The 9,802-nt window shown below is 44.6% G+C and overlaps 1 long non-coding RNA gene across 1 annotated transcript in view; it reads right to left on the bottom strand.

Annotated features, from left to right (window-relative positions):
* Nucleotides 1-769: 769 nt before the first annotated feature.
* Nucleotides 770-9,802, bottom strand: part of LOC130276181 (uncharacterized) — a 52,659-nt gene continuing 43,626 nt past the window's right edge. The window contains exon 3 of the long non-coding RNA XR_008845040.1: nucleotides 770-872. This is a non-coding gene — a long non-coding RNA (uncharacterized LOC130276181). The remainder of the gene's footprint in view (nucleotides 873-9,802) is intronic.

Here is a 9,802-nt window from a genome sequence, read left to right as displayed (position 1 = left end):
TATGTAAGGACTTGCTTTATCTATATTAGTTATCTACTTATTTTTCTTTAATCCTCACTTTTTCCTATTTTCAGATGGCATTTTGGAGGCTTCAGAACCAATTACCAGGTTTCCATAGAGTTATGGTCTCAACATATGATGGTTTCAACATACAATGGTCGTCCCGAAACCAATTAATATTGTAACTTGAGGGACCATTGTATGGATATATGCGTGCAATGAAATACAATGTGTTTAGTGTTATTACATTTACATATCACCAAACCGATCATAGTGAAAATATAATCATGATTAAATACGTATCTACAAGAGAATTAAAAACAATAGCGGAGAAGGGGTTAGGTAAAAAACATTCACCACATGTGTAAGTAATCATGGCAACGTGACAGGTTGTATACAGACGCTCACTGCCTCGTGAACATAGAAAATGTGATGCGGCCTATACACAGACCAGTATCACTAATAACACCACAATACAAGGGACATATAAATCTATTACACCATGACCACTACCATGACCACTGACTAAACAATACCACCATACTGTATGGAAATAAAAGCCACTATACGCAGACCAGTATAACACCACAATACAAGGGACATATAAATCTACCACACCATGACCACTACCATTACCACTAACACTGCTATATTGTTATTGAATAAAAACCAATACAGTATACAAAAGATCAATAACCCTACACAGGGATAGATTTGAGCTGTACACAGGGGCTGCAGACCATATAGGTTATTATAGTTATATACTCACGGGGCGTCTACTCTGTTCGGAGTCGTTCACTTTTCTCTTTCTTATCAAACTGTCCTGGGTCATCATGAAGATTTCTCCCAATCACAATTCGTCTTCACCGAATCTGCCAGACAAACATTTTAGGATTCTCGCTACAGTAAAGTCCTCACCTCTATACAAACCTCCTATATGTATTACACTGCCCCATATAGTAGTCCCTTCTGTGCCCTATATAGTATTAGGCCCCAACATTGTCCTCATACATTATAATGCCCCCTCTCATTGCCCCTATATAATTCCCCCTCACATTGCCCCATATATAGTAATGCCCCCATATATAGTAATGCCCCCTCACATTGCCCCATATATAATAATGCCTCCTTACATTACCCCCATAGATTATTATGCCCCCTAACATTGCCCCCATATATAGTAATGCCCCCATATATAGTAATGCACCCATATATAGTAATGCCCCCTCACATTGCCCCATATATAGTAATGCCCCCATATATAGTAATGCCCCCTCACATTGCCCCATATATAATGGCCCCCACACATAATAATGCCTCCCTCACATGGCTCCCACACATAATAATGCCCCCCTCACAGGCCCCACACACATAATAATGCCCCCCCCCACATGTCCCCCTCATATAATAATGCCCCCCCTCACATGTCCCCCACATATAATAATGCCCCCCCTCACATGTCCCCCACACATAATAATGGCCCCCTCACATGTCCCCCACACATAATAATGCCCCCTCACATGTCCCCCACACATAATAATGCCCCCCCTCACATGTCCCCCTCATATAATAATGCCCCCCCTCACATGTCCCCCACACATAATAATGCCCCCTGACATGTCCCCCACACATAATAATGCCCCCTCACATGTCCCCCCCATATAATAATGCCCCCCCTCACATGTCCTCCACATATAATAATGCCCCCCCTCACGTGTCCCCCACACATAATAATACCCCCCTCACATGTCCCCCACACATAATAATGCCCCCCTCACATGTCCTCCACACATAATAATGCCCCCCTCACATGTCCTCCACATATAATAATTCCCCCCCCCTCACATGTCCCCCACATATAATAATGCCCCCTCACATGTCCCCCACACATAATTATGCCCCCCCTCACATGTCCCTCTCATATAATAATGCCCCCCTCACATGTCCCCCACATATAATAATGCCCCCCCTCAGATGTCCCCCTCATATAATAATGCCCCCCCACACATGTCCCCCACATATAATAATGCCCCCCCTCACATGTCCCCCACACATAATAATGCCCCCCCTCACATGTCCCCCACACATAATAATGCCCCCCTCACATGTCCCCCTCATATAAAAATGCCCCCCTCACATGTCCTCCACATATAATAACTCCCCCTCACATGTCCCCCTCATATAATAATGCCCCCCCTCACATGTCCTCCACATATAATAATGCCCCTCTCACATGTCCCCCACACATAATAATGCCCCCCTCACATGTCTTCCACATATAATAATGCCCCCCCCCTCACATGTCCCCCACATATAATAATGCCCCCCCTCACATGTCCCCCACACATAATTATGCCCCCCCTCACATGTCCCTCTCATATAATAATGCCCCCCCTCACATGTCCCCCTCATATAATAATGCCCCCCCTCACATGTCCCCCACATATAATAATGCCCCCCCTCACATGTCCCCCACATATAATAATGCCCCCCTCACATGTCCCCCACATATAATAATGCCCCCCTCACATGTCCCCCACATATAATAATGCCCCTCTCACATGTCCCCCACATATAATAATGCCCCCTCACATGTCCCCCACATATAATAATGCCCCCCTCACATGTCCCCCACATATAATAATGCCCCCCTCACATGGCCCCCACATATAATAATGTCCCTCTCACATGGCCCCCACATATAATAATGCCCCCTCACATATTAATGCCCCCCTCACATGGCCCCCTCACATATTAATGCCCCCTCACATGGCCCCCTCACATATTAATGCCCCCTCACATGGCCCCCTTGTATATTAATGCCCCCTCACATATTAACGCCCCCCTCACATATTAACACCCCCCTCACATATTAACGCCCCCCTCACATATTAACGCCCCCCTCACATATTAATGCCCCCTCATACAATAATGCTCCCCTCACATGGCCCCCACATATAATAATGCCCCCTCACATGCCGCACAGGAAGCCCGGGATGGAGTGACAGGACGGAGCCGCCGGCTCCTTCCTGTTACGTCAGCTGCCGCACCGAGCGCATGCTCAACACTGTGTGCGTCTTAAAGGCGCACTCAGTGTTAAAAGCTGCGGGTGCTCGGAGATTCGGGACAGGTGTCCCGGATCTGCTGGCGTCCCGGACCCTTCACCTGCTGGCCCAGTTGCAAGGGGAACGATGGGGCCCGCAGGTGAAGCGTCCGGTTATGCACATGCAGGGACCGTGCCAGCACCGGTCCCAGCATGTTGCAGCCCTCGGTCTGTGCTGCCGTTTGTGCAGGCCGCCGGGCCTATTTTAACGCAGGGGCCTGGAGCTGCCGCTCCATCCGCCCCTACGTTAATCCGGCCCTGCCCCTTTTAAATTCTTTTACAGAGTTCACTATGACCCCCTCCTCTGGCAGAGAATTCCTCAGACTCGCTGCTCTTACAGTAAAGAACCCACATCTGTGCTGGTGTAGAAACCTTCTTTCCTCTAGACGTAGAGGATGCCCCCTTGTTATATATACAGTCCTGGGTATGAATAGATCATGGAAGAAATCTCTGTACTGTCCCCCGATATATTTATACATAGTTATTAGGTCTCCCCTAAGCCTTCTTTTTTCTAAACTAAATAACCCTAATTCTGATAAACTTTCTGGGTACTGTAGTCCTCACATTCCCCATATTACCCTGATTGCCCATCTTTGAACCCTCTCCAGCTCCACTATATCTTTCTTGTACACTGGTGCCCAGTACTGTACACAGTATTGCATGTGTGGTCTGACTAGTGATTTGTACAGCGGTATAATTATTTCCTTGTCGTGAGCCTCTATGCCTACTATTGATGCACCCAATTATTTTATTTGCCTTGGCAGCAGCTGCCAGACACTGGTCACTACGGCTAAATTTACTGTTAACTAAGACTCCCAAGTCCTTTTCCACGTCAGTCGTCCCAAGTGTTCTCCCATTTAATACATAATCCCAGCCCAAATTTTTCTTCCCCATGTGCATTACCTTATATTTATCAGTGTTGAATCTCATCTGCCACTTCCCTGCCCAAACCTCCAACCTATCCAGATCCATTTGTAACAGTGTTCTGTCCTCTATAGTGTTAACCGCTTTACAGAGTTTAGTATCATCTGCAAAGATTGCTACTTTACTATTCAACCCCTCCACAAGCTCATTAATGAATATATTAAATAGAACAGGACCCATGACTGACCCCTGTGGTACCCCACTATTAACAGTTACCCAATCAGAATAAGTACCATTAATAACCACCCTCCTATCACTGAGCCAGTTACTTACCCATTTACACACATTCTTGCCTAGCCCAATACTTCTCATTTTATGTACCAACCTTTTATGTGGCACCGTATCAAATGCTTTGTAAAAATCCAGATATACAAAATGCTGGAGTTGTAGTGCATCTGCTGGTTGCATAACTACAACTCCCAGCATGCCCGTGGCTGTCGGTGACTGCTGGGAGTTGTAGTTTTGCAACAGCTGAAGGCACTCTGAGTTATGTAGCAAACCAGTATGTCTCCAGCTGTTGCATAACTACAGTCCCCAGCATCCCCAGCCAAAGTAGTATGCCTCCAGCTGTTGCATAACTACAAGACCCAGCATGCCCTTCCGCTGTCCGTACATGCTGGGGGTTGTAGCTTTTGCAACAGCTGAAGGCACACTGGTTGCAAAACACTGAGTTTGTTACCAAACTCGGTGTTTCACAACCAGTGTTCCTCCAGCTGTTGCAAAACTACAACTCCCAGCATGCACTGATAGACCGTACATGCTGGGAGTTGTAGTTTTGCAACAGCTGGATGTTTCTCTCCCCCCCCCCCCCCCCAATGTGAATGTACAGGGTACACTCACATGGGCGGAGGATTACAGTAAGTATCCGGCTGCAAGTTTGAGCTGCGGCAAATTTTCTGCCGCAGCTCAAACTGCCAGTGAGAAACTACTGTGAACCCCCCGCCCATGTGACTGTACCCTAAAAACACTACACTACACTTACACAAAATAAAATAAAAAGTAAAAAACACTACATATACACATACCCCTACACAGCCCCCCTCCCCTTCCCAATAAAAATGAAAAATGTCTGGTACTCCACTGTTTCCAAAACGGAGCCTCCAGCTGTTGCAAAACAACTACTCCCAGTATTGCCAGATAGCCACTGACTGTCTAGGCATGCTGGGAGTTTTCCAACAGCTGGAGGCACCCTGTTTGGGAATCACTGGTGTAGAATACCCCTATGTCCACCCCTATGCAAGTCCTTAATTTAGGCCTCAAATGCGCATGGTGCTCTCACTTTGGAGCCCTGTCGTATTTCAAGGCAACAGATTAGGGCCACATATGGGGTATCGCCATACTTGGCAGAAATTGTGTTACAAATTTTGGGGGGTATTTTCTGCTTTTAGCCTTTTTAAAAATGTAAAATTTTGGGGAAAAGAGGCATTTTAGGTAAAAAAAATTATTTTTTTTACATATGCAAAAGTCGTGAAACACCTGTGGGGTATTAAGGTTCACTTAACCCCTTGTTACGTTCCCTGAGGTGTCTAGTTTCCAAAATGGTATGCCATGTGTTTTTTTTTTGCTGTCCTGGCACCATAGGGGCTTCCTAAATGCGGCAGGCCCCAGAGCAGAATTTGCTTTCAAAAAGCCAAATGTGACTCCTTCTCTTCTGAGACCTGTAGTGCGCCAGCAGAGCACTTTTCACCCCCATATGGGGTATTTTCTGAATCGGGAGAAATTGGGCTTCAAATTTTGGGGGGTATTTTCTGCTATTACCCTTTTTAAAAATGTAAAATTTTTGGGAAACCAAGCATTTTAGGTAAAAGTCGTGAATCACCTGTGGGATATTAAGGTTTACTTTACCCCTTGTTATGTTCCCCGAGGGGTCTAGTTTCCAAAATAGTATGCCATGTGTTTTTTTTTGCTGTTCTGGCACCATAGGGGCTTCCTAAATGTGATTTGCCCCCCAAAAACCATTTGTCGCTCCTTCCCTTCTGAGCCCTCTACTGCACCCGCCGAACAATTAACATAGACATATGACGTATGTGCTTACTCGAGAGAAATTGGGTTTCAAATACAAGTAAAAATTTTCTCTTTTTAACCCTTGCAAAAATTCAAAAATTGGGTCTACAAAAACATGCGAGTGTAAAAAATGAAGATTGTGAATTTTCTCCTTCACTTTGCTGCTATTCCTGTGAAACACCTAAAGGGTTAAAACGCTGACTGAATGTCATTTTGAATACTTTGGGGGGTGCAGTTTTTATAATGGGGTATTTTATGGGGTATTTCTAATATGAAGACCCTTCAAATTTAGTTCAAACCTGAACTGGTCCCTGAAAAAAAGCGAGTTTCAAAATTTTGTGAAAAATTGGAAAATTGATGCTGAACTTTGAAGCCCTCTGATGTCTTCCAAAAGTAAAAACACATCAATTTTATGATGCAAACATAAAGTAGACATATTGTATATGTGAATAAAAAAAAATATTTGGAATATCTATTTTCCTTACAAGCACAGAGCTTCAAAGTTAGAAAAATGCAAAATTTTCAAATTTTTCATCAAATTTTGGGATTTTTCACCAAGAAAGGATGCAAGTTATCACAAAATTTTACCACTATGTTAAAGTAGAATATGTCACGAAAAAACTATCTTGGAATCAGAATGATAACAAAAAGCATTCCAGAGTTATTAACCCCTTAAGGACGGAGCCCATTTTCACCTCTAAGACGAAGCCCTTTTTTGCAAATCTGACCACTGTCACTTTAAACATTAATAACTCTGGAATGCTTTTAGTTATCATTCTGTTTCTGAGATTGTTTTTTCGTGACATATTCTACTTTAACATGGTGGTAAATTTTTGTGGTAACTTGCATCCTTTCTTGGTGAAAAATCCCAAAATTTGATGAAAAAATTAAAAATTTTGCATTTTTCTAACTTTGAAGCTCTCTGCTTGTAAGGAAAATGGATATTCCCCAAAAAAATTTTTGGGATTCACATATACAATATGTCTACTTTATGTTTGCATCATAAAATTGACGAGTTTTTACTTTTGGAAGACACCAGGGGGCTTCAAAGTTCAGCAGCAATTTTCCAATTTTTCACAAAATTTTCAAACTCGCAATTTTTCAGGGACCAGTTCAGGTTTGAAGTGGATTTGAAGGGTCTTCATATTAGAAATACCCCATAAATGACCCCATTATAAAAACTGCACCCCCCAAAGTATTCAAAATGACATTCATGTTTTAACCCTTTAGGTGTTTCATAGGAAAAGCAGCAAAGTGAAGGAGAAAATTCAAAATCTTCATTTTTTACACTCGCATGTTCTTGTAGACCCAATTTTAGAATTTTTACAAGGGGTAAAAGGAGAAAATGTATACTTATATTTGTAGCCCAATTTCTCTCGAGTAAGCACATACCTCATATGTCTATGTAAAGTGTTCGGCGGGCGCAGTAGAGGGCTCAGAAGCGAAGGAGCGACAAGGGGATTTTAGAGAGTACGTTTTTCTGAAATGGTTTTTGGGGGGCATGTCACCTTTAGGAAGCCCCTATGGTGCCAGAACAGCAAAAAAAAAAACACATGGCATACCATTTTGGAAACTAGACCCCTTGAGGAACGTAACAAGGGATAAAGTGAGCCTTAATACCCCACAGGTGTTTCACGACTTTTGCATATGTAAAAAAAAAAAAAAAAAATCACTAAAATGTGGGTTTCCCCCCAAATTTCACATTTTTGCAAGGGTTGCAGAAAAGACCCCCCAAAATTTGTAACTCCATCTCTTCTGAGTATGGAGGTACCCCATAAGTGGACCTGAAGTGCACTACAATGCTCAGAAGGGAAGGCGTCATATTTGGCTTTTTGAGAGCAAATTTTGCTCGGGGGCCATGTCGCATTTAGGAAGCCCCTATGGTGCCAGAACAGCAAAATAACCCTCACATGGCTTACCATTTTGGAAACTAGACCCCTCACAGAATGTAATGAGGGGTACAGTGAGCATTTACCCCCCACTGGTGTCTGACAGATCTTTGGAACAGTGGGCTGTGCAAAATTTTTCATTTTCACGGACCACTGTTCCAAAGATCCGTCAGACACCTGTGGGGTGTAAATTCTCACTGCACCCCTTATTACATTCCGTGAGGGGTGTAGTTTTCAAAATGGGGGCACATGTGGGTGTGTTTTTTTTTTGCGTTTGTCAGAACCACTGTAACAATCAGCCACCTCTGTGCTAATCACCTCAAATGTACATGGCGCACTCTCCCTTCTGGGCCTTGTTGTGCGCCCCCAGAGCACTTTGCGCCCACATATGGGGTATCTCCGTACTCGGGAGAAATTGTGTTACAAATTTTGGGGGGCGTTTTTCCCTTTTACCTCTTGTGAAAATGAAAAGTATAGGGCAACACCAGCATGTTAGTGTAAAAATGTTTATTTTTTTACACTAACATGCTGGTGTAGACCCCAACTGTTCCTTTTCATAAGGGGTAAAAGGAGAAAAAGCCCCCCAAAATTTGTTAGGCAATTTCTCCCGAGTACGGCGATACCCCATATGTGACCCTATTCTGTTGCCTTGAAATACGACAGGGCTCCAAAGTGAGAGCGCCATGCGCATTTGAGGCCTGAATTAGGGACTTGCATAGGGGTGGACATAGGGGTATTCTACGCCAGTGATTCCCAAACAGGGTGCCTCCAGCTGTTGCTAAACTCCCAGCATGCTTGGACAGTCAATTGCTGTCCAGAAATGCTGGGCGTTTTTGTTTTGCAACAGCTGGAGGCTCCATCTTAGAAACACTGCCATACAATACGTTTTTCATTTTATAGTGTACGTGTGTATATATAGTGTTTTACTCTTTATTTTATGTTAGTGTAGTGTAGTGTTTTTAGGTTACATTCACACTGGTGGCAGATTACACTGAGTCTCCCGCTAGGAGTTTGAGCTGCGCCGGAAAATTTGCCGCATCTCAAATTTGCAGCGGGGAACTCACTGTAATCTGCCGCCAGTGTGAATGTAGCCTGTACATTCACACGGGAGGGGGGTCAAAACTACAACTCCCAGCATGCACTGACAGGCCATGCATGCTGGGAGTTGTAGTTTTGCAACAGCTGGAGGCACACTGGCTGGAAAACCTTGAGTTAGGTTCTATGACCTAACTCAGTATTTTCCAACCAGTGTGCCTCCAGCTGTTGCAAAACCGCAACTCCCAGCATGTACTGATTGCGGAAGGGCATGCTGGGAGATGTAGTTATGCAATGGCTGGAGGCAAGCAAGTACAACTCCCAGCATGCCAAGACAGCCTTATGCTGTTCCTGAATGCTGTGAGTTGTAGTTTTGTAAGATTTAGAGGGGTTCAAGTTGTAAATCACTGTCCAGTGGTCTCAAAACAGTGGCCCTCCAGATGTTGCAAAACTACAACTCTCAGCATGCCCAGCCAGCAAACTGCTGTCTGGGCATGCTGAGAGTTGTAGTTTTGCAACATCTGGAGGGCTACAGTTTTAGACCACTTAGTGATCTACAACCTGAACCCCTCTAAATATTGCAAAACTACAAGTCCCAGCATGCCCACACAGCAAACAGCTGTCTGGGCATGCTGGGAGTTGTAGTTTTGCAACATCTGGAGGGCCACGGTTTAGAGACCACTGTAAACTGTGGCCCTCCGGATGTTGCTAGGCAACAACTCACCTAGCAGGACCCGGAAGCCGCCGCCGCCGCCGCCGCCGCACGTGGGGGATCCCCGCACCTTCGGCGCCGACCCTCCCTGGACGGTTCCCCCGTTTTGCCCGGACACCGATAGGTGGGCAAAGT

The sequence above is a fragment of the Hyla sarda genome, chromosome 1 (assembly GCF_029499605.1).
Source record: "Hyla sarda isolate aHylSar1 chromosome 1, aHylSar1.hap1, whole genome shotgun sequence".
Taxonomy (NCBI): domain Eukaryota; kingdom Metazoa; phylum Chordata; class Amphibia; order Anura; family Hylidae; genus Hyla; species Hyla sarda.
This window is presented reverse-complemented; position numbering and strand designations above follow the sequence as displayed.